The sequence below is a fragment of the Musca vetustissima genome, unplaced genomic scaffold (assembly GCF_032173495.1).
Source record: "Musca vetustissima isolate MV318-11 ecotype Yass unplaced genomic scaffold, APGP_CSIRO_Mvet_v1 utg177545, whole genome shotgun sequence".
NCBI lineage: Eukaryota > Metazoa > Arthropoda > Insecta > Diptera > Muscidae > Musca > Musca vetustissima.
In genome coordinates, this window is record NW_026882705.1 from 1 (window position 1) to 23,169 (window position 23,169).

Here is a 23,169-nt window from a genome sequence, read left to right on the forward strand (position 1 = left end):
TTTATATTTTTCACAATTTTTTATTTTTCTATTTTTTTTTTTAATTTTTTATTTTTCTTTATTTTTTATATTTTTCTTAAGGTTTTTATTTTTCTTAATTTTTTATTTTTATTAATTTTTTTATTTTTCTATTTTTTAATTTTTTATTTTTCTTTATTTTTTATATTTTTCTTAATGTTTTTATTTTTCTTAATTTTTTATTTTTATTATTTTTTTATTTTTCTTAATTTTTTATTTTTCTTAATTTTTTATTTTTCTTAATTTTTATTTTTCTTATTTTTTTATTTTTCTTAATTTTTTATTTTTCTTATTTTTTTATTTTTCTTATTTTTTTTTTTAATTTTTTATACACATGGATATTATACACACCCTACCATGCGTTATCAATATGAGACCATTATTTCTCATAATTTTTTATTTTTCTTAATTTTTTTATTTTTCTATTTTTTAATTTTTTATTTTTCTTTATTTTTTATATTTTTCTTAATGTTTTTATTTTTCTTAATTTTTTATTTTTATTATTTTTTTATTTTTCTTATTTTTTTATTTTTCTTAATTTTTTATTTTTCTTAATTTTTTATTTTTCTTAATTTTTTATTTTTCTTAATTTTTTCTAATTTTTCTTAATTTTCTATTTTTTTAATTTTTCTTAATTTTCTATTGTTTTAATTTTTCTTAATTTTCTATTTTTTTAATTTTTCTTAATATTCTATTTTTTTAATTTTTCTTAATTTTCTATTTTTTATTTCTAATTTTTTATTATTATTTTCCAATTTTTTTATTTTTCATAATTTTTTATTTTTCTATTTTTTAATTTTTTATTTTTCTTTATTTTTTATATTTTTCTTAATGTTTTTATTTTTCTTAATTTTTTATTTTTCTTAATTTTTTTTAATTTTTCTTAATTTTCTATTTTTTAAATTTTTCTTAATTTTCTATTTTTTAATTTTTCTTCATTTTCTATTTTTTTAATTTTTCTTCATTTTCTATTTTTTGTTTTTAATTTTTTTTTTAATTTTCTATTTTTGTTAATTTTTCTTAATTTTCTATTTTCTTTTAATTTTTCTTAATGTTCTATTTTTGTAATTTTTCTAATTTTTTGTTCAATTAAATGTGTGTCTTCAATTATTTACTGTATATTATTAACTTTAAATAAATATCTCAAAACTAAAAAAAATATTTTGTCAGGAGTGGGATTTGAACCCACGCCCTCAGAGAGGACCAGAACGCTCATCGTACAAATCCTGCTTTGAACAGAACAAGTTATTACACTTGAGTCTGGCGCCTTAGACCGCTCGGCCATCCTGACCTGTGTGTATCACACAAACAAATGATGAGCACACACAACAACGAATGAATGATCAAAGCAAATTCGAAGAAAGTTTTGTTAATCTAAAAATAGAATGCCGAAGTGTTCAACCAATGTTACGCCACAATGTCTGGCAATTTAAAAAAAAAGTTAATTTGTAGTTGGTATATTTGTTGTTGTTGTATTTGGCATTTAAATTTATTTTTGGGCAAAAGAATGTTTCGTGCGGGGGAATTTAATAAGAATTAAATAGTGTTATGTAGATGTGGGTGTCTGTTAGTTTCAGTGCTTATCATTTTGTCACATAGTAAAGAAGTTGGTTCAATCGATTTTTGAAAATTTAAAAAAAATCGAAAAAAATATTTAAAAATAAATAGAATTAAAAAATAGATAAAATTATTTTTTTAATATTTTATAAATATATTTTTGAAATATTCTGTAAATATCCAGTCAAATTTTAATGTATTTAGGGTGAACTTCAGATCGAAGTTGTAATGTCCAATAATTTCTATAACTTTCTGTTTTTATAGACCTGGATTCTAAGTTGAATATTTTTCAATTTCAAGATATTATGGACTAATAGTGTCTGTGTAGGCGTTTTATTTACCTTTTCTCTAATCGCGTCATTTGAAATATTAGACATCGTCCTGGTCTCTTTTTAATAGAATTCCAAGTTTTTGAAATAAACCCTAAATTACATAGTTAGATTATGTAATTTTTATGACCAGGTGGAAGAGGCAACAGAGTGTAAAGTGCCTCTTGCGCCTGGTCATAAAAATTACATAATCTAACTAGCAAATATCTGTCTATCAAATTTTCAAATTATCGATAATATTCGTAAACATTTTCCAATAACAAATTATTTCGTTGTAATATTTTAAAACACTTTTTTTTTCTTTTCCTCCGAAAAATAGTTCATAGTAGTGATGGAAAAATTCCCAGACTCTTACACTCTCTTCCTCTATTACATACCGAACTTTTTTTTACAAAGCAATTTCGTAAAATTTGCCATCTAAATAATATCACGATTTTCAGTTATTTGTTCAACGTCTTAACAAGACGGATTTAAAAAAGTGAACATACACACAATTTATCTAAAAAAAAATACATTCTTCATTTGCGTTTGAAGTTTAAATTATCGAACATTAACTCAATTGCTGGTTACAGACTAGGCAAGGCTTGTGTGATTTTTTTTGTCCTCTTTTAAGTTGATTTATTTTATCGATGGATATTCAATAGCGGTTGACGTTCGGTAAGGTTAAGTTGGGTTGATGTGTTGTGGACCAACACACAAACTTTAGTCAATTTTTTTGCTTACTAACCACCACCAGATTCTCTCATCTGTGGTTAAGATAGTGTCCGGCAAATGTACTGCAAAAACCTCATAACAATAATGTGACGGGCGAGCGGCGGCAAACTAAGAATGCCAAGAATTTTTATTTGAAAAAAAAAATTACAACTACAAAAAAGTAACTGGACAGCAGTTGTGCAAATTACAGCAATTTGTTATAATTTGAAATGTTAGTTTTTTACCAAGACCCTATTTTGTTCAGTGTATTTTTTTATAAAATGAGAAGTAAAATTTGGGATTTTGTAGTTGAAAATAGTTTGAGGTTTAAAAGAAGTCAGGATGGCCGAGCGGTCTAAGGCGCCAGACTCAAGTGTAATAACTTGTTCAGTTCAAACTGAATTTGTACGATGAGCGTTCTGGTCCTCTCTGAGGGCGTGGGTTCAAATCCCACTCCTGACAAAATTATTTTTTTAGTTGGAGTTTATAAAAATAAAATTATGTTAAAAAATTTAAGAATAGAAAATAATAAAATATAATATTTTATAAAAAAAATATAAAAAAACATGATTATAAAAAACTAAGAAGTTCAAAAAAAAAAAAATTAAATGAATAAACAAAATAATTATAATAATATAGAGATATTATGAATTAAGAAATGAAAATAAACAAGTGAAAAAGCGTTAAGTTCGGCCGGGCCGAACTTTGGATACCCTCCACTATAGATATACTGACAGCTACTTGAAATTAAAATATACGAAACATACCAAAAAGTGACCTTTCTACAAACTGATTATGCAAACCATAATTTACGCCAAATTCAAATTTCAACAATTTTAATGGATATTTATACCCTCAGCCTTATGGCTAATGAGGGTGTATACACTTTGATACAGTGAAAATTTGCCTCATCGAAATATTGCTTCTAGACTACATATTTCTTTGGGCCAAATCCGTTTTAGAAATTGTTGATTTCATCCAAACTTTGCATATCTTAATATTTCTTTCAAACTTAGTTCAAGTTCGAAGATGGGGAATATCGGTCCTCTCCTTCTGGCACGTCGAACACAGGGGCTAGGTGTAGGCCTAAATATGGCCTATAGTTCATATATAGTTCATTATCGAACCTTACGTTCTAGTTTTTATCTCGATATCCTCCGCAGGTGAAATGATTACAATAGAGTCTTAGAACCAAACTCAAAACTCGGAACAAATCAAATAACTATTTTAATATAAACAAGTGAAAAAGCGTTAATTTCAGCCGGGCCGAATTGGGATACCCTCCACCATAGATATACTGACAGGTTCTAGAAATGAAAATATAGGGAACATACCAAAAAGTGGACCTATCCCGACATTTCTAAAAATATGCAAACCATACTACAAAAGTCAGAAATTTTTAATTGATAATTATACCACCAGCCTTATGGCTAATGAGGTGTATACACTTTAAGATGGTGAAAATGTGCCTCATGCCTCATATTGATTCTAGACCCAATTTTACGGATCACATCCGTTGCAGAAAAATTAGATTTCATCCAAACTTTGCCCATCTTATTATTTCTTCCAAACTTAGTTCAAATTCGAAGATGGGGAATATCGGTCCACTCCTTCGGGAACCTCCATACAGAGGCTCAGTCTAAATGCGGCTATAGTTCATTATCGAACCTTACGTTCTAATTTTTTATCTTGCTATCCTCCGCAGGTGAAATGATTACAACAGACAGAGTCTTAGAACCAAACTCAAAACGCGTAACAAATCAGATAACTAGGCGAATATTAATAATTTTTTGGTAGGGAGATTTGTTACCATATACGACTACAAAATACCAAATTGCAGCAATTTCGATTGAAAATGGCGTACAAGACCCCCCAAAAATCGAAAATGGGGGCTATCCGAAAAAATGGGCCTATGTTAATAATTTATGTGGAGAGATTTGGTACCTATTAAGAACTCAAAATATTAAATTACAGCTAATTCGGCGTAAAAATGCGATAAAAACCCCCGTTATATGTGGGCTACCAGAAAAAATTGACCTATATTTATAATTTTTAGTGGATATATTTAATACCCAATGTATCAAATTTCAGCGAATTCGGTTGAAAAACGTTCTCAAGAACCCCAAAATACCGAAAATTGGGGGGTAACCTTATATGTGGAGCTATGCCTAAACGTGGACCAATAAATCCCACTTTCGACCTGCCTGCAGACAAAAGACTCTATGCAAAATTTTGGCAATCTATCTCAGTTCGTTTAGAGACTAGAGTGATTACAACAGACAGACGGACAGATAGACGGACATGGCTATATCGACATAGAGTTTTAGGCTGATCAAGAATATATATTCTTTATAGGATCGGAAATGATTCTTTCGATGAGTAACAAACGGAAAAACAAAATTAATGTACCCTCCATACTATGGTGGAAAGTATAAAAAGGGGGTTATATGGGGACTACCCCTAAAAGGCGGCGAATATTTTTAATTTTTGGGTGGGAGATGCGTTAACATACACGACTACAAAAATAAATAAAAAAAACAACAAATTACCGAAGAAACTCAAAATACCGATTGGAGGGTACCCTTACATAGGGCCTACTCCAAAAGATGGACATATATTTATAATTTTAGGTGGAGAGATTTGCTACCCAATAGAAACTCAAAGTACTAAATTACAACCACTTCGGTCGAAAAATTCGTTCAAAACACTTAAAATACGGAAAACTGGGGGAGGGGTTACGGTTATATGGGGGCTATCCGACAACGTGGACCTATTTTTATATTTTTTAGTGGAGAAATTTGGTGCACAAAAATTGGTATCTTGCAAATATAGAGCAGGACTTCTATGAGAGAGACATTATGAACTTATCTTTAAAATGATTGCTAAAATATAATCCTTTATAATCCTAATATAATCCTTTCGGTTGGTATATACGCCTAAGACCAAGAAAATGTCTATAAATGTGCAGGACCTATCAACATATTCCTCCTCTGTGTGCAATATTCAAAGAAATTTACTTTATCTTTTATATGTCATTTCTATGAGGATTTCTATAGACAGACCCTTCTATATGGTGGAAAATAAATAAAAATTTAATTTCGAAAATATTAAAAAAAATGCAATTTAATTTCAAAATATTACTTTAAAAATTTATTCAACAACATGATATTTTAAAAATAATTAAAAAAACTAAAACATTTGTCCTTGGCATTGATGAACAGAAAAAGCTACTATCAACCCTTATGTCAGGATGGCCGAGCGGTCTAAGGCGCCAGACTCAAGTGTAATAACTTGTTCTGTTCCAACAGAATTCGTACTATGAGCGTTCTGGTCCTCTCTGAGGGCGTGGGTTCAAATCCCACTCCTGACAAAGAGTTTTTTAAAGTAGTGGAAAATAATAAATTAAAAAAAAATAATAGCGAAAAATATTTCAATAAGTATATCGATCGAAAATATATCAAATGAAAAATCCGTGGAAAAAGGTATTGTTAAAAATCTATAAGATAGGGGAAATTTGTTGAGGGTGATACGGAGAAAGGTTTTGGCGTCCCCTTTTGATTCCGAATCACTGATGTGTTCCTTCCGAAAATAAACAAATACGATTTAAAATTTGTCTAAATAATACCATATTTTATTATTTTACATAAGTTTTTTTTACGACACCTTCAATAATATTCCACATGTTCGAATTCTTAACTTCCGTTTTTCGTACCAGCATATATGTACGTCAGGATGGCCGAGCGGTCTAAGGCGCCAGACTCAAGTGTTAAAACTTGTTCTGTTTCAACAGAATTCGTACGATGAGCGTTCTGGTCCTCTCTGAGGGCGTGGGTTCAAATCCCACTCCTGACAAAATTATTTTTTTAAATGTTTATTTTTTTATGAAAAATTGTCTAATCATCTGTAAGAACGAGTTTCAAATCTCAAACTCCAAAATTCTCTTATGAAATTTGCATTTCGTTCTTACATTCATATACAGTATTAACTACAGCTTGCCTCATGTGTCAGGATGGCCGAGCGGTCTAAGGCGCCAGACTCAAGTGTAATAACTTGTTCTGTTCAAAGCAGAATTTGTACGATGAGCGTTCTGGTCCTCTCTGAGGGCGTGGGTTCAAATCCCACTCCTGACAAAAAAACATTTTGGAAATTGAATATTCCTCATCTGTCTATCGAAGAACTCATAAATGGGGCTTCTGTCTAGAGAAGAAGAGGGTAAAGTATAATATAATATAGATTAAGCTTACTTTCGGTATAGAAAATCCGTTCATGCGGTCTTCTATGGGTAAAGAGGTATTCATTCATGTTATCCTGGGATCATCCGTCTATGTATAGAAGACCCTTCACAAGGTCTTCTATTAATAGAAGGCCCTTCATGAGGTATTCTATGGATAGAATAACCTTCATTAGTTCTCCCTCATACGGATATAAGACTTTTCATGATGGAGGAAACTTAATGAAGTATTCTATGGATAGAAGAATGACCCTTCATGGGGACTCTCCTGTTGAGGTATTTTATATGGGACATCCGTAAATAAAATACTCTGGATGATTTTTTTAATTGAAGACTCTTAGTAGACATCTCCGAAGATTTGCCAGACAATGAGAACCTGTCAATCATATTGATTTTATGGGAACTACCCTTAAATAATACCAATATGGCTCATTTCTGGTAGGGATATTTAAGAGTCAATGAAAACCCATTATACCATATTACAGCCATATCGAATGAATAACATGACAAAACCCCTCAATTACCGAATATTGGGTGTAACATACTATAGGCTCCATACCCAAACCTCGATCTTTATATTCGATGTTCAATAGATGTATACTGTCATGATATCTTGGGAACCGTCTATGTATAGAAGATCCTTCATGAGGTATGGATAGAAGACTTAATGATGGTGGAACCTTCATGAAGTATTCTATGGATAGAAGGCCGACCATCCATGAGGTCCCCTATTGAGGTATTTTATATAGGCCATCTATAAATAATATACCCTGGATGAAGTTTTTTTTTTATTGAAGACTCTTAGTATACCTCTCCAGGACTTCATAGTAGACCTCTCCAATGGGTCTACTATAAATTTACGACCCATCTTCTAAATACAATTTATCAATTTTTGTAGTTTTATATTTTTTCTTAGGAAATTAATTTTTCCAATTTCTTCTATGGATAGAGAAGACCCTCTATCTGTTCTATGGAGGAACCTTCATAAGGTCTCTCATATGGATAAGAAGACTCTTAGTGATGAAGGAACCTTCATAATGTATTCTATGGATACAAAGCGGACCCTCCAGATGAGGTCTCCTATTGAGGTATTTTATATAGGCCATCTATAAGTAATATACCCTGAATGATTTTTTTTTATTTGAAGACTCTTTGTAGACCTCTCCAAGGGGTCTACTATAAATTGACGACCCATCTTCTAAATACAATTCATCACTTAATGCAATTTTTTATTTTTTTTTTCTTTTGTTAGGAAATGAATTTTCCAATTTCTTCTATAATATCATATCTTCCACAATTTTCTTCCACTATTTTCTTCGCCTGACTGACATTAATTTACAAAACAATTTTTCAATTAATTTGAAATATGATCTGCTTCCGAAAAATAAATACCCCACACATCTCTGATGCCATTCTGCAAAGTCACGCAAATTCACATACGTATGTAGCAATGAAATTAAATATTAATGTTTGTTATTTATTTGCAACATTCAACTAACCTTTCCACAACAACATGTTGCAACATGAAAAAAACAACAAAAGAAAAATTTTGTAATTCCTTACTGAAATTAAATTCAGTTAAGTAATGTTGTTAGTTTATTTGTGTATGTGTGTGTGCCGGTGGTGTTCATTACAACAATGTGAAAAACTGGAAGAAGAAGATAATAACTAATTTATGTATAATTGCTGAAACTAATGCCACTACTCTAGTGGCAATGTCGGTATTATAAATTAAATAAATACACAAAATTAAAAATCATAATCAAAAAAGTAAACAAATTGCAGTGGTTAACGAAAAACTTATATGTGTGATAAATTAACGCTTATCAGGAAGATAATATGAACATTGATAATGATTACCAAATGTCTTTTAGTTGGGTGTGTATTTCTAGCGTAGGTCAGGATGGCCGAGCGGTCTAAGGCGCCAGACTCAAGTGTAATAACTTGTTCTGTTCGAAGCAGAATTTGTACGATGAGCGTTCTGGTCCTCTCTGAGGGCGTGGGTTCAAATCCCACTCCTGACAAAATATTTTTTTTATTTTTATTTATTTTATTTTGAGAAACCCTGCTTGAAATATAAAATATATTTTTAAAAGTCGTGGTGGAAAATTCACAGAAAAATGTTAAGAAGTTTATATGAGAATTGATGGAAAATAATTTTGCATAGGAATCTAAGAAGTCATGTGGATAACCTATCTACTCTACAATTGAATTCAATCATATTCACCCCTACAAAAATGAATAAAATTTTAAGGAATTGTGAAATTCAAATTTCCTCTTCAATGTGAATTTTAATTAACATTTTTTATATTTAGGGTGATTAAAAAACTATTTCATCAATGTTTTGATAAAAAACTTAAAAATGTTGTCATTTGTAGAATAGCAATTGCTTTGCCAAATTTTGAAAATTTCACATGGAAATTATTATTCACACATGTGAAAGTGGAATCATTGATTTACTTCACTTTCTTATGTCAGGATGGCCGAGCGGTCTAAGGCGCCAGACTCAAGTGTAATAACTTGTTCTGTTCGAAACAGAATTTGTACGATGAGCGTTCTGGTCCTCTCTGAGGGCGTGGGTTCAAATCCCACTCCTGACAAACATATTTTTTGATATTTTTATTTTTTTTGTAAATTAAATTATTTAATAATTTTCTGTCAGAGATAATAATAATAAAAAATATGTTCGAACCTATCCAATTCCACCATGAGTACATTTTCATCTGTATGGGAAAACCAAACTCAAATAGTTTACGATTAAATACCGAAAATTGAAAATTGAAATTTTCAGTAGTCATACCAAAAGGTGAATTTCTATAATTTACAAAAGGAAGGTACGCTTTTACTGTATGGGCCAGAAATTCAGAACCTCAATTGTTCAATTGAACATAATAACATTTGGAAACACATATGAACATTACCATTATGAACTGATATTTCTTAATCTGTTGTAATGTCTTCTTTATTGGATAGTATTTCTAAGGAACATTTTTTCCTAATGACAATTATTTTATCCTCAGAACATCTCATAAAAATATTCGGTATTATAAAAATTTTGAACTTCCATCTAATCGAAAGTATTTTCTTTATGAGTTTATCTACGAAAAACTCGAACTACATTAACAGATATTATTATAAAGGCCCCTTAAAATGTCTTCATCTTTCAGATGACCTCACGAAATGTATTTTTATGCCCTCCAATGTAGTAGTACTAAATTGTTCGTTTTTAACTCATCGAAATAATCATATCCGACCCATAAAGTATATACTCTTGATTTAGGCACGCCCATATGTCTTTTGTAATCACTCTAAGTTCTAACTGAATTGAGCCATATTGTCAAAAATTCGCATAGAGTCTTTAGTTTGCAGACAGGTCAAGTTCGAAGATGGGCTATATCTGTCCATGTTTCTGTCAAAAGCGCGCGCCTGTAATTTGTCACATTAGGTTATTATTGGGTATCAAATCTCTCCACTAAAAATTATAAATATCGGTCAATTCGGTTAGCCCCCCATACAAAGGTACCCCAAAACTAAAATATTGGATTCGAAAATTGAGCTATATTGGATCTTAATTAGGCATATACCCTCATATAACGATAACCTCAAATATTCGCTAATTCCTACACGATGAAATCAATAGTGGTGCCGCATTATGTATAGTTTTATACAACGTTGCATCCTAAATTGCTGTATTTTGCGAATTTTATACACATGTTCCACCCTACTATACGTTATCAATATCGGTATACGTTATGGAGTTTTGAGATTCCAGAACAAACTCCCATTAAAATTGGTAGAATTGTCAGCATAAGTCTATTGTTTGGAATGTTCCCTATATTTCAAGGCATATAAAACTTTGCAACAAAGTGGAACTCATGTCCTAAGCGTATGGAAAATTCCATTTGGGCATGCAAGCCCTTGGAGGGTATCTTACAAAGACAGAAGGGCAAATTCGCCATGGGCCAAGTTTTTTTTATAGTGTATATGTGTGTTTTTTATTTTAGAAATATATGTATATCTCTATTTGTCGCTACTGCACTAAATTTTTGTGTTGACATTCCTGCAGTCGAATTGATCGAGGAATATTTCTGTAGAACACTAACCTAATTACCACATAATTTTACATAAAATGTTGTCGGTATGTTTCTCAAAGTCAAGAAATCGATATTCGTTTATCGTCCTTTTCCACTTTAGCCGTTCTTGGCACAGAAAATTTGCCAACAGAATTGGTGAGAATATGTTATTATATGACTATATCCAATTTTATAAAAACAATATTCAAAAATTAATTTAATTTGTTGTCCTTTTTCATTACAGGTACGTACTCGTTAAAAGAAATGTAAACTGACATTCTAATTTTGCAGTAAGTAAATGTGAAGATATTAAAATTATACACTACTACTAGTCTACATTTTTAATTAATTTATTTTTACAATTTTTTTTTTTAAGTGAAAAAACTGAAGAAAGTAAAAACGTCTTTAAGTTGGGCAGGGTAGTTCTTTTTATGGACATTCAAAATACCTAAAATCCAGGCATCAGAAGAAAATTAAATACCAAACGACAGGCATTCAGGTTAGGCTAAGGGGTCTTGAACATACCGCAAATGACGCATGACGTTTGTAAAATGTGCCTGAACTACAACTTACACAGAAAAAAAAATTCGTATATTTTACGAATAGCGCTCAGTAAGTGTTGCCAATGTCGGATTTCCTGCATTTTATGAAGGCAATTCATAAAACTTTAAATACTGATTTCTAGTGGTGTTTTTGTCAAAAGAGAGAGGACAAATGAGCGCAAATAGTGGTAAAGTAGAGCGAAGTAGGATAATAATTGTGATATTAATGAAATGGTTACATTTTCGGAAAAAATATTTTCATGATTTTAAGATTTTTTACTTGTCATTCGAATTCATCTAACATTTTATTATAGAAAAACATTAGTAATAATAAACCTTATGACAAGTCCTGTCTCTATAGAAGACTATATGAGTTTTCTTCAATCTACTGAATACTTCAATTCTAATAAAGGCTCTTACTGAAAATCATACCGATGATTAGATCTACTATCGATGGCTTGACAATTTCCCAAATGCAAGAGTGTTGCAGAATATTTGTTTCTTTCGAAGATAATAATTCGTTAGATTTTATTTCATTGTTGCGCCAAAGATCCGATCCTTAGGCTCTTCTACAAAAAAACAGAATCCATGATGTCACGAATTGACAAGAGTTTGCACTAACAATTTTAGATAATAGAATGCCCTTTGGTTGTCATTTTTCAATATTATTTAAATTTCTTCAGGCAGGGAACTGCAGTTGTAAGCCCATGTTTTGATATAGACCTCATACAAAAGTCACTCCCCCATTATGGGTATTTTTCAACTACCTTTTTCTTTGTATTTCAAAGGATGAAAACATTTTGGCAGACAAATTAATCTATGAATCCACTAGGGTTCAAATCGATTTCATGTAGCCCATATGGGCCAATGGTTTTAAATATGGGCTTTGACATAGGTTTTGAAATTTTCCAACCTAAGTTGTTTAAATTTTTGGAAGAAAAATATTTATTCGCCGAAATTGTTCCAAATAGGTTCCATTAAATTGCTGTTTAAGTTCAGTTATAATCTAGGTTTTGAAGATGTTCCATTTATCAAAGGCATTTTAACATATAAGCATTTTATTTGTCCCTGTAATCCTAAGAATCGTTTTTTAAACCCCTTTCCTGGAAAATCCCATTACAACTAAACAAATTAGCCGCACGTGACCGTGCAAAATCCCTTTAGCATTGTTTATGTGCGTTTTAAATTTCCAAGCGATAATGTTTGCTGATAATTTTTAATCTCTCCCTCTCCGCCTCTGTTTGTTTTATTTTTCGAATGTTTGTTTTACAAATATGGTTGGGCAATGTCAAGTTCATTGACAGGTTTATTTATTTTTTCGCCCTCTCTGGCTGGTATTTTATAGGCTTCAAACACATGCTGGCTAAGCAGCTTGTTTGTGCTGAAATAAAAAAAAACGAATTCCAACTGAGAATTACCAATGTTTATTTAATAACAACAACTAAAATAAAAATTTATTTTATTTTTTTGCATTCGGACAAAAATAATGTCATCGACAAGTACTAATATCAAATCACTGTATACAATCGGAACATTCAGGTGGCAGGTAGAAAGCCATCGGAGTTTTAAAAATGAGCAAATCAAAAATACGAAATCGAATTTAGGAGGTTCTTTTTAATGGGTGACTGATTGACACAGTGGGTTATTGCTTATTGTTGATGGAAAAAAATATTTTTAATTATTTTGAAAATCCACGCCTTCGTTTCGTATAATAAAGATAGTGAATGTCTTGCTGTGGGTCTCTTGTGTAGCACAAACAACCGAAGTATAACAACTCTTTCTCTGCTCGTTTTACATTGGTCATTCGATCCGGATCAGTGACGGATTGTGGAGGAATAGAGGCTGAAGAATTTACCTTAAAGGTCAAGGAAATTCTGTCAGCTTGGATAAAAATCCAAAACAAATAAAATAAAAATTGAAATAAATACAAAACTGAGTCAAAAGGAGACTGCAGCGAAGAAGAAGGCGGTGACGGCGAGACATTTAGCCAGTAAAGCTTCGATTCTGAGCATAGCGGCTGCAGATGAAAGGAAGGAGGCGATGGAGTCCCTTACCCTAGAAGATAAGCTAGGTAGAGCCTCGGCACCGACCGAACTTCAGTTGGAGATAAGCAGTTTAATAACATGTTAACATGGACATGTACGCAGAGTCTATCCATGAAATAAATACTACTGTTGTACAGTCCCTATATGATCGGTGGATGGAGTTATTGGAGAAGAAATCCAATATGGCAGGAGGGTTTAGACCAGCCCAAGAACAAATGGGCAGCCTTCAAACAGCATTGGAGGAGAAAATCCGTGACGTGGCGGAGTTACGGTCCAAAAATAAGGAGTTAGAAGTTGCTCTAAAAATATCGGAAGACGCCAATGGTTGCCTTCAAGAAAGGTGGCAGGCAAGGTATAGAATTGCATCGAATTGGACTATCAAGTTCGCAAGCTTAAACTTGAATTGGTGGCGGCTGCAGAGAAAGCCCAGGCAGCAGGAAAATCATGGGAAGAAGAGAAAAGGAATCTTTTGAAAGAACTGGATCTTTAGGAGAAGAACCGTCGATCAACAGAGGCCGAACGAGACAAGCTGACCAAGCAAGTGGTCGCCAATGCCGTGGACATTATGGCAGCGAACCACACTGTGGAGTGCAGATAAAGAAGCTATCTGAAGAATTGGCTCCTTCGGAGAAGAACCGTCAAACAGCAGAGGCAGAACGTGATCAGTTGCCCGTACGGATGGTTGCCAATGACAATAAGGAGCGGCAAGTAAGTAATATTCAATTTGTTCATATTAATATTCCATTTGTACCGGAAATAGCTCCAGTCGAGTTGGCCATGGAAAAGAACGATGCGGTGGCTGATGCAGAGAAACCAGTTATGGAACAATGTCCAGTTGGGAAGTTGAAGCCGGCGAACAAGGAGCAGGTACATAAAGGAAGATTTGCTGTGAACTGTGCGTCACCAGTGGTTACTTGTTTTGCCGCTAGGAATATGAAGCCGGCTGAAAATGGTGCTGAACCCACAACAAAATATGATAGTGGTGGTAAGCAGAAGCCGCTAGTTACGAATGTTCCGGCCAAGAATATTGTGGCTATAAATTCTGAAACTGCGATGAAGTCCGTGGACAACGCCGAATTTCAGAATTAGAAGGAAATGGTGGTTATGACAAAGCTTGCCGATGACACCGCTAATAAGACCAAAAACGACTATACTGCTGCGATGAAGGGGGTTTGTGGATATGCCGCCCTGGAAGATGAAGAAGACGGCCAAGCGTAGCGAGCAGTTAATGAAAGATGAGGCCGGTGTGAAGCTGAAGAAGAGGATTGTCGATTGTACAGCCTTAAAGATGGAGAGAGGGGCCAAAAATGCGGAGAAACTGATGGAAAAACAGTTGGAAAAAATATTTTAAAAATCCACGCCTTATGGTTGGTTGGAAAAAAAATATTTTAAAAATCCACGCCTTATGGTTGGTTGGAAAAAAAAATATTTTAAAAATCCACGCCTTATGGTTGGCTGGAAAAAAAATATTTTAAAAATCCACGCCTTATGGTTGGCTGGAAAAAAAATATTTTAAAAATCCACGCCTTATGGTTGGTTGGAAAAAAAATATTTTAAAAATCCACGCCTTATGGTTGGCTGGAAAAAAAATATTTTAAAAATCCACGCCTTATGGTTGGTTGGAAAAAAAATATTTTAAAAATCCACGCCTTATGGTTGGTTGGAAAAAAATATTTTAAAAATCCACGCCTTATGGTTGGCTGGAAAAAAAATATTTTAAAAATCCACGCCTTATGGTTGGTTGGAAAAAAATATTTTAAAAATCCACGCCTTATGGTTGGTTGGAAAAAAATATTTTAAAAATCCACGCCTTATGGTTGGTTGGAAAAAAAATATTTTAAAAATCCACGCCTTATGGTTGGCTGGAAAAAAAATATTTTAAAAATCCACGCCTTATGGTTGGTTGGAAAAAAAATATTTTAAAAATCCACGCCTTATGGTTGGTTGGAAAAAAATATTTTAAAAATCCACGCCTTATGGTTGGTTGGAAAAAAAATATTTTAAAAATCCACGCCTTATGGTTGGTTGGAAAAAAATATTTTAAAAATCCACGCCTTATGGTTGGTTGGAAAAAAATATTTTAAAAATCCACGCCTTATGGTTGGTTGGAAAAAAATATTTTAAAAATCCACGCCTTATGGTTGGTTGGAAAAAAATATTTTAAAAATCCACGCCTTATGGTTGGTTGGAAAAAAAATATTTTAAAAATCCACGCCTTATGGTTGGTTGGAAAAAAATATTTTAAAAATCCACGCCTTATGGTTGGTTGGAAAAAAAATATTTTAAAAATCCACGCCTTATGGTTGGTTGGAAAAAAAATATTTTAAAAATCCACGCCTTATGGTTGGTTGGAAAAAAAATATTTTAAAAATCCACGCCTTATGGTTGGTTGGAAAAAAAATATTTTAAAAATCCACGCCTCATGTTTTGTTTGAAAAAAAAATATTTTAAAAATCCACGCCAAATGGTCTATGAGTCCTTGGAAAAAATATTTTAAAAATCCACGCCTTATGGTTGGTTGGAAAAAAAATATTTTAAAAATCCACGCCTTATGGTTGGTTGGAAAAAAAATATTTTAAAAATCCACGCCTTATGGTTGGTTGGAAAAAAAATATTTTAAAAATCCACGCCTTATGGTTGGTTGGAAAAAAAATATTTTAAAAATCCACGCCTTATGGTTGGTTGGAAAAAAAATATTTTAAAAATCCACGCCTTATGGTTGGTTGGAAAAAAAATATTTTAAAAATCCACGCCTTATGGTTGGTTGGAAAAAAAATATTTTAAAAATCCACGCCTTATGGTTGGTTGGAAAAAAAATATTTTAAAAATCCACGCCTTATGGTTGGTTGGAAAAAAAATATTTTAAAAATCCACGCCTTATGGTTGGTTGGAAAAAAAATATTTTAAAAATCCACGCCTTATGGTTGGTTGGAAAAAAAATATTTTAAAAATCCACGCCTTATGGTTGGTTGGAAAAAAAATATTTTAAAAATCCACGCCTTATGGTTGGTTGGAAAAAAAATATTTTAAAAATCCACGCCTTATGGTTGGTTGGAAAAAAAATATTTTAAAAATCCACGCCTTATGGTTGGTTGGAAAAAAAATATTTTAAAAATCCACGCCTTATGGTTGGTTGGAAAAAAAATATTTTAAAAATCCACGCCTTATGGTTGGTTGGAAAAAAAATATTTTAAAAATCCACGCCTTATGGTTGGTTGGAAAAAAAATATTTTAAAAATCCACGGCTTATGGTTGGTTGGAAAAAAAAATATTTTAAAAATCCACGCCTTATGGTTGGTTGGAAAAAAAATATTTTAAAAATCCACGCCTTATGGTTGGTTGGAAAAAAAATATTTTAAAAATCCACGCCTTATGGTTGGTTGGAAAAAAAATATTTTAAAAATCCACGCCTTATGGTTGGTTGGAAAAAAAATATTTTAAAAATCCACGCCTTATGGTTGGTTGGAAAAAAAATATTTTAAAAATCCACGCCTTATGGTTGGTTGGAAAAAAAATATTTTAAAAATCCACGCCTTATGGTTGGTTGAAAAAAAAAATATTTTAAAAATCCACGCCTCATGTTTGGTTGGAAAAAAAAATATTTTAAAAATCCACGCCTTATGGTTGGTTGGAAAAAAAATATTTTAAAAATCCACGCCTTATGGTTGGTTGGAAAAAAAATTTTTTAAAAATCCACGCCTTATGGTTGGTTGGAAAAAAAATATTTTAAAAATCCACGCCTTATGGTTGGTTGGAAAAAAATATTTTAAAAATCCACGCCTTATGGTTGGTTGGAAAAAAAATATTTTAAAAATCCACGCCTTATGGTTGGTTGAAAAAAAAAATATTTTAAAAATCCACGCCTTTGGATTATTTTAAAAATCCACGCCTTTGGGAGGACTCAGAGAAAAATATTTTAAAAATCCTCGCCTTTGGGAGGACTCAGAAAAAAATATTTTAAAAATCCACGCCTTTGGGAGGACTCAGAAAAAAAATATTTTAAAAATCCACGCCTTATGGTTGGTTGGAAAAAAAAAATATTTTAAGAATCCACGCCTTATGGTTGGTTGGAAAAAAAATATTTTAAAAATCCACGCCTTATGGTTGGTTGGAAAAAAAATATTTTAAAAATCCACGCCTTATGGTTGGTTGGAAAAAAATATTTTAAAAATCCACGCCTCATGTTTGGTTGAAAAAAAAAATATTTTAAAAATCCACGCCTTATGGTTGGTTGGAAAAAAATATTTTAAAAATCCACGCCTTATTTTTAACAAATCCGCCACTGTATAATACAAATGTTCGGCACTTGCCCAATTGTATCTCCTTACTGACTTGTGAACTCCAATTCCATTGCTGTCATCTATCAGAAACACACCTCACAATTGTTTTTTTTTTTTTTTTTGGTTGGTGCCGAATATTTATTTCATTTTGTTTAAAATACCGACACTTATGTTGACTTTATTTGGTAATTTCGACAATATGTGCAGCATGAAATGACAAACTTACAGCAACAACAAACACAATGGACCCATACTTACCTACATTCATTCATGCACTCAGTCAGTCGTTCATTCATTCATTGAAAAATTCGTAATGCCATTTCAGTGCCGAACGAAAATTTTTTTATTGAATATTTTTTTTTTTTATTTTCGGGCCAAACTTTTATTTCACTTTTTATTCGACGGTCGTTTGTCATCTACAGTTGCAGTGGATTTTTTTTGTAATTTTTTGTTGTTGTAGTTTTTGTTGCTTTTTTGACATTGCATTGTAGTTTATTACGGCTGTCATGTTAACACTTTGTCCAACTGTCAGTTAACGGAACATGTCTGTCTGTCTCCATCCTACGTTGCTGATGCGGATCATGATGATGTTTTCCTTCTTGGAGTTTTTATGTGGCTTGCTGCCGGAGACATTGCCTCATGGGAGTGCTGCTATTATTTTGTGTACAACTGTGGATTTTTCGCTTCGTTTTTTTTTTTTTTTTTGAAAAGTGAGACAAAGTTACTCGTTATACGTTTTAAAAGTTTATTGGGTTAATAAACTGTTCGTAAGCTATTTATAACCATAAATAAAGTTGTCATTTACATTGGCAAGTTGTTTTAATTAATTCGCAAAAAGAATTGGAGGCGAAAATCATGCAGCAGGGCAATAAATTATGCAATACGTAAATGATGATTGGCAATCAATGAAGATAGGTAGATGAACTTTAAGATCCACGCCTTGAAAAAATATTTTTGAAAAAAATCCACGCCTTGAAAAATATTTTTGAAAAAAAATTCACGCCTTGAGAAATATTTTTGAAAAAAATCCACGCCTTGCAAAATATTTTTGAAAAAAAAAATCCACGCCTTGAAAAATATTTTTGAAAAAAATCCACGCCTAGTTTTGTCTGCTTGAAAAAATATTTTTGAAAAAAATCCACGAATAGTTTTGTCTGCTTGAAAAAATATTTTTGAAAAAAATCCACGCCTAATTTTGTCTGCTTGAAAAAATATTTTTTAAAAAATCCACACCTATTTTTGGCTACTTGAAAAAATATTTTTTAAAAAATCCACACCTATTTTTGGCTACTTGAAAAAATATTTCTTTAAAAAATCCATGCCTTGTTGACTACTTGAAAAAATATTTCTTTAAAAAATCCACGCCTTGTTGGCTGCTTGAAAAAATATTTTTTAAAAAATCCACGCCTAGTTTTGGCTGCTTGAAAAAATATTTTGTTTAAAAATCTACGCCTAGTTTTGGCTGCTTGAAAAAATATTTTTTAAAAAATCCAAGCCTAGTTTTGGTTGCTTGAAAAAATATTTTGTTTAAAAATCCACGCCTAGTTTTGGCTGCTTGAAAAAATATTTTTTAAAAAATCCAAGCCTAGTTTTGGTTGCTTGAAAAAATATTTTGTTTAAAAATCCACGCCTAGTTTTGGCTGCTTGAAAAAATATTTTTTAAAAAATTCAAGCCTAGTTTTGGTTGCTTGAAAAAATATTTTGTTTAAAAATCCACGCCTAGTTTTGGCTACTTGAATTTTTTTTTGTAAAAAAATCCACGCCTAGTTTTGGCTACTTGAAAAAATATTTCTTTAAAAAATCAACGCCTTGTTGGCTACTTGAAAAAATATTTCTTTAAAAAATCAACGCCTTATTGGCTACTTGAAAAAATATTTTTTTAAAAAATCCACGCCTAGATTTGGCTACTTGAAAAAATATTTTTTAAAAAATCCACGCCTAGTTTTGGCTACTTGAAAAAATATATTTTTTTTAATCCACGCCTAGTTTTGGCTGCTTGAAAAATATTAAACAAAAATCACGCCTACTTTTGGCTACTTGAAAAATATTTTTTTTAAAAAATCCACGCCTAGTTTTGGCTACTTGAAAAAATTTATATTTTTTTAAATCCGCGCCTACTTTTGGCTGCTTGAAATTTTTTTTAAAAAAAATTCACGCCTTGTTTTGGATACTTGGAAAAATATTTTTAAAAAAATTCACGCCTAGTTTTGGCTACTTGGAAAAATATTTTTAAAAAAATGTACGCCTAGTTTTGGCTACTTGGAAAAATATTTCATTAAAAAATCCACGCCTTGTTGGCTACTTGGAAAAATATTTTTAAAAAAATTCACGCCTAGTTTTGGCTACTTGGAAAAATATTTCATTAAAAAATCCACGCCTTGTTGGCTACTTGAAAAAATATTTCTTAAAAAATCCACGCCTTGTTGGCTACTTGAAAAACTATTTCTTTAAAAAATCCACGCTTTGTTGGCTACTTGAAAAAATATTTCTTTAAAAAATTCACGCCTTGTTGGTGTTTGGAAAAAATATAAGTTAAAAAAAGTACACGTCTTGTGTATTCTTCAAAAAAAAAAATTTTATTTACGACTAATGGTTTGGAGATTTGTTTTTTTTTTTTTGAATTTTTATTGCCAATTATTTTCCTCTCTGACCTTAATGTCCACCAAATACCAACACCATGTAAGACCATGTAATTCCATTAGTATCGTAATTTTTCCAAACATCTGTTTGTCGTGTTGTATCGTGTGTATGTGTGTGCGCGTACTTGAGTTTTAAGAAACTGAAAACCCAATTAATTTGTAATAAAAAAACGAACAAAAAAAATTATAACAAGGCAAGACATTATCTATAGATGGTAAAGACATGCGAAAATACTTAAGGGGCTAATGAGATTAACAAGACATTTATTGATCGATTTGATACACTCGAGGAAAAATGACTGTAATAAATAAAAAAAAAAATATATAAAATTTTAATTGGAAAATTCCATTGAAAAAAAATATATTTTTTTTTAAATTCGAAGAGTGTCTCAGATAGACATAATGTCCTTTATCTGTAGCAGAAAATAAATCAGGGCTCTATATGTCCTTTTGTTATTCTTTTTCACTTCATGTATGACATCATTCTTTTTTTTTTTTTTTTGTTTTTTCTATTTCCCTTCCTTCTTTGCTTTTTATTATTGGTTGTGGCCTGCTTTCATTTAGTTTCCCACCATCCCTCCTCTCCTTCTTCGTATCCTCATTAGTTGCAACCTAATGACGTTGTGCCTGCATCCTAAAGTGTGGAAGAAATAGAAGAAGAATATATTTTAGCGTCATTAAGTCCTTCGAGTGGAGCCTCTTTACAAGACATTGCCAACAATAGAGAAGCAGAAGAAGACTGCAAGCACCTTCATTTGATAATGTGATTGTCCTTAAGCCACGTAATGATGCCACCACCACCAGTCAAAGTGACAATAGCAATAATTTTCCAAATGAGTTCAAAAAAGGGGGCGCAGGATGGAGAGATGTTGTGGCTAAGTAGGCCACCCCTCCATAAGCACGTATGGATATGCTGTATGTTTTCTAGAAGCTTGTCATTTAGGTTATATGTTTCCTGGTTGTTGTTGTCGTCGTCGTCACCATTATCTCTAACCTTAAGAAATGTGGCAACCCGCCCATCACAATAGAAACAAAAATAACAACAAATCTTGAAAAAAGAAATTACAAATAACTATGGCAACATATCTATTGTCCTGCCACATTTTATGGACGGACACATTCGCAATGATAGTAAATCCTCTTCGCAAGGTATTAGGAAGGTATCATCATCATCCGCATCATGGCAATAGACGGATGATGGTGTTGCAGATAATGGCTGGTCTTTGTAGCCATCATTTAGAATTATAGCATTTTCCAAGAGATTTATTTCCACAATAATGGAAGGTTAGGCAGTCTACAGGATATATGGCTGCCTATAAAGGACATAATTTTTCCTTAAGAAAAAATAATAATAATTCATAGAAGGCAAAGAAATAATTCTGAATGGAATATTATATTTCATAGACAACTATTTCCAAAGGATATTTGATCAAGTAAGAAGGAAGGATAATAAAAAATATTTTTTTTAATGCCAAAGGATCAAATACGACTTAGTTGTCCTATTTTTTGAAGAAAAATATTCAGGGATTCAAAGCCTTGATTTTCTAAGGAAAAAAATCCAAGGATTCCTAAGGCCTGGATTTTTAAAGAAAAATCCAAGATTTCCTAAGGCATGGATTTAAAAAAATCCAAGGATTCTAAGTCCCGGATTTTTAAATAAAAAATAAGGATTAAAAAAATAAGGCCTGGTTTTTTAAAGAAAAAAATTTCATGGATTCATAAGTCCTGGATTTTCTAAAGAAAAAAATTGCAAGGATTCTCATAGCCTGGATTTTTTTAAAAAAAAAGTCTAAGGAATCCTAAGGTATAGATTCTTAAAGAAAAAATTCCAAGGATTCCAAAGCGTGGATTTAAAAAAAATCCAAGGATTCACAAGGCCTGGATTTTTGAAAGAAAAAAATCCAACGATTCACAAGGCCTGATTTTTGAAAGAAAAAAATCCAACGATTTACAAGGCCTGATTTTTTTTCAAACATCCCACAAGGCGTGGATTTTTTAAAGAATATTTTTTTCTAACATCCCACAAGGCGTGAATTTTTTAAAGAATTTTTTTTTTCAAACATCCCACAAGGCGTGGATTTTTTAAAGAATATTTTTTTCAAACATCCCACAAGGCGTGGATTTTTTAAAGAAAATTTTTTTCGAACATCCCACAAGGCGTGAATTTTTTTAAAATTTTTTTTCAAACATCCCACAAGGCGTGGATTTTTTTAAAAAAATTTTTTTCATAATAACAAAAATTCAATTTCATTGAAAACCATTCACAACCATTGACGAAAAAATGTGTTCATGGTCAAGGTCCATATTTGGAGATAAATATACCAGCTCAATATTCCGCATTATTTTTTGTTGGTTTTGTTATCATTCTGTCAAATACGGAACAGCAGGCATGTCATTCGTTTGTTCCGTGCTGTTTTGTTTTTTTCGGAACAAATCAAAATGACGTCAATATTTCGTTTCGTTATTCATCAATTAATTGATATATTGCGTTGTTGAAAACGGCAGTAATTATTGGAGATGATCAAGTGGAATAATTATCACATTAACATTAACAAATGATGATCGTCATCCCACACCCACCTTAAATTGAATCAGAAAAAAAAAATAAAACTTAACTATGAAACTTGACGACTAGCTGTGAACGGCTAAGGTGTGAGAATTTTTGTAATTTAAGTTGATGACTCAACACGGCATGGTTTAAATGTCGAATAAATTAAAAAAAATATATATATATTTTAAAAATTTACGCTTTATTATTAGTT

The 23,169-nt window shown here is 31.6% G+C and overlaps 7 non-coding genes across 7 annotated transcripts; 6 read left to right on the top strand and 1 right to left on the bottom strand.

Annotated features, from left to right (window-relative positions):
- Positions 1-1,182: 1,182 nt before the first annotated feature.
- On the bottom strand, positions 1,183-1,309 carry Trnal-caa (transfer RNA leucine (anticodon CAA)). Its single transcript has 2 exons — positions 1,272-1,309; positions 1,183-1,227 (listed from the first exon to the last, which is right to left on the bottom strand). It is a non-coding gene; the product is annotated as a tRNA-Leu (tRNA).
- A 1,624-nt stretch (positions 1,310-2,933) lies between these two features.
- Positions 2,934-3,059, top strand: Trnal-caa (transfer RNA leucine (anticodon CAA)). Its single transcript has 2 exons — positions 2,934-2,971; positions 3,015-3,059. It is a non-coding gene; the product is annotated as a tRNA-Leu (tRNA).
- A 2,782-nt stretch (positions 3,060-5,841) lies between these two features.
- Trnal-caa (transfer RNA leucine (anticodon CAA)) lies at positions 5,842-5,967 on the top strand. Its single transcript has 2 exons — positions 5,842-5,879; positions 5,923-5,967. It is a non-coding gene; the product is annotated as a tRNA-Leu (tRNA).
- Positions 5,968-6,323: 356 nt separating this feature from the next.
- On the top strand, positions 6,324-6,449 carry Trnal-caa (transfer RNA leucine (anticodon CAA)). The gene is made up of 2 exons: positions 6,324-6,361; positions 6,405-6,449. It is a non-coding gene; the product is annotated as a tRNA-Leu (tRNA).
- A 151-nt stretch (positions 6,450-6,600) lies between these two features.
- Trnal-caa (transfer RNA leucine (anticodon CAA)) lies at positions 6,601-6,727 on the top strand. The gene is made up of 2 exons: positions 6,601-6,638; positions 6,683-6,727. It is a non-coding gene; the product is annotated as a tRNA-Leu (tRNA).
- A 1,998-nt stretch (positions 6,728-8,725) lies between these two features.
- Trnal-caa (transfer RNA leucine (anticodon CAA)) lies at positions 8,726-8,852 on the top strand. Its single transcript has 2 exons — positions 8,726-8,763; positions 8,808-8,852. It is a non-coding gene; the product is annotated as a tRNA-Leu (tRNA).
- A 449-nt stretch (positions 8,853-9,301) lies between these two features.
- Positions 9,302-9,428, top strand: Trnal-caa (transfer RNA leucine (anticodon CAA)). Its single transcript has 2 exons — positions 9,302-9,339; positions 9,384-9,428. It is a non-coding gene; the product is annotated as a tRNA-Leu (tRNA).
- The last annotated feature ends 13,741 nt before the right edge of the window (positions 9,429-23,169 follow it).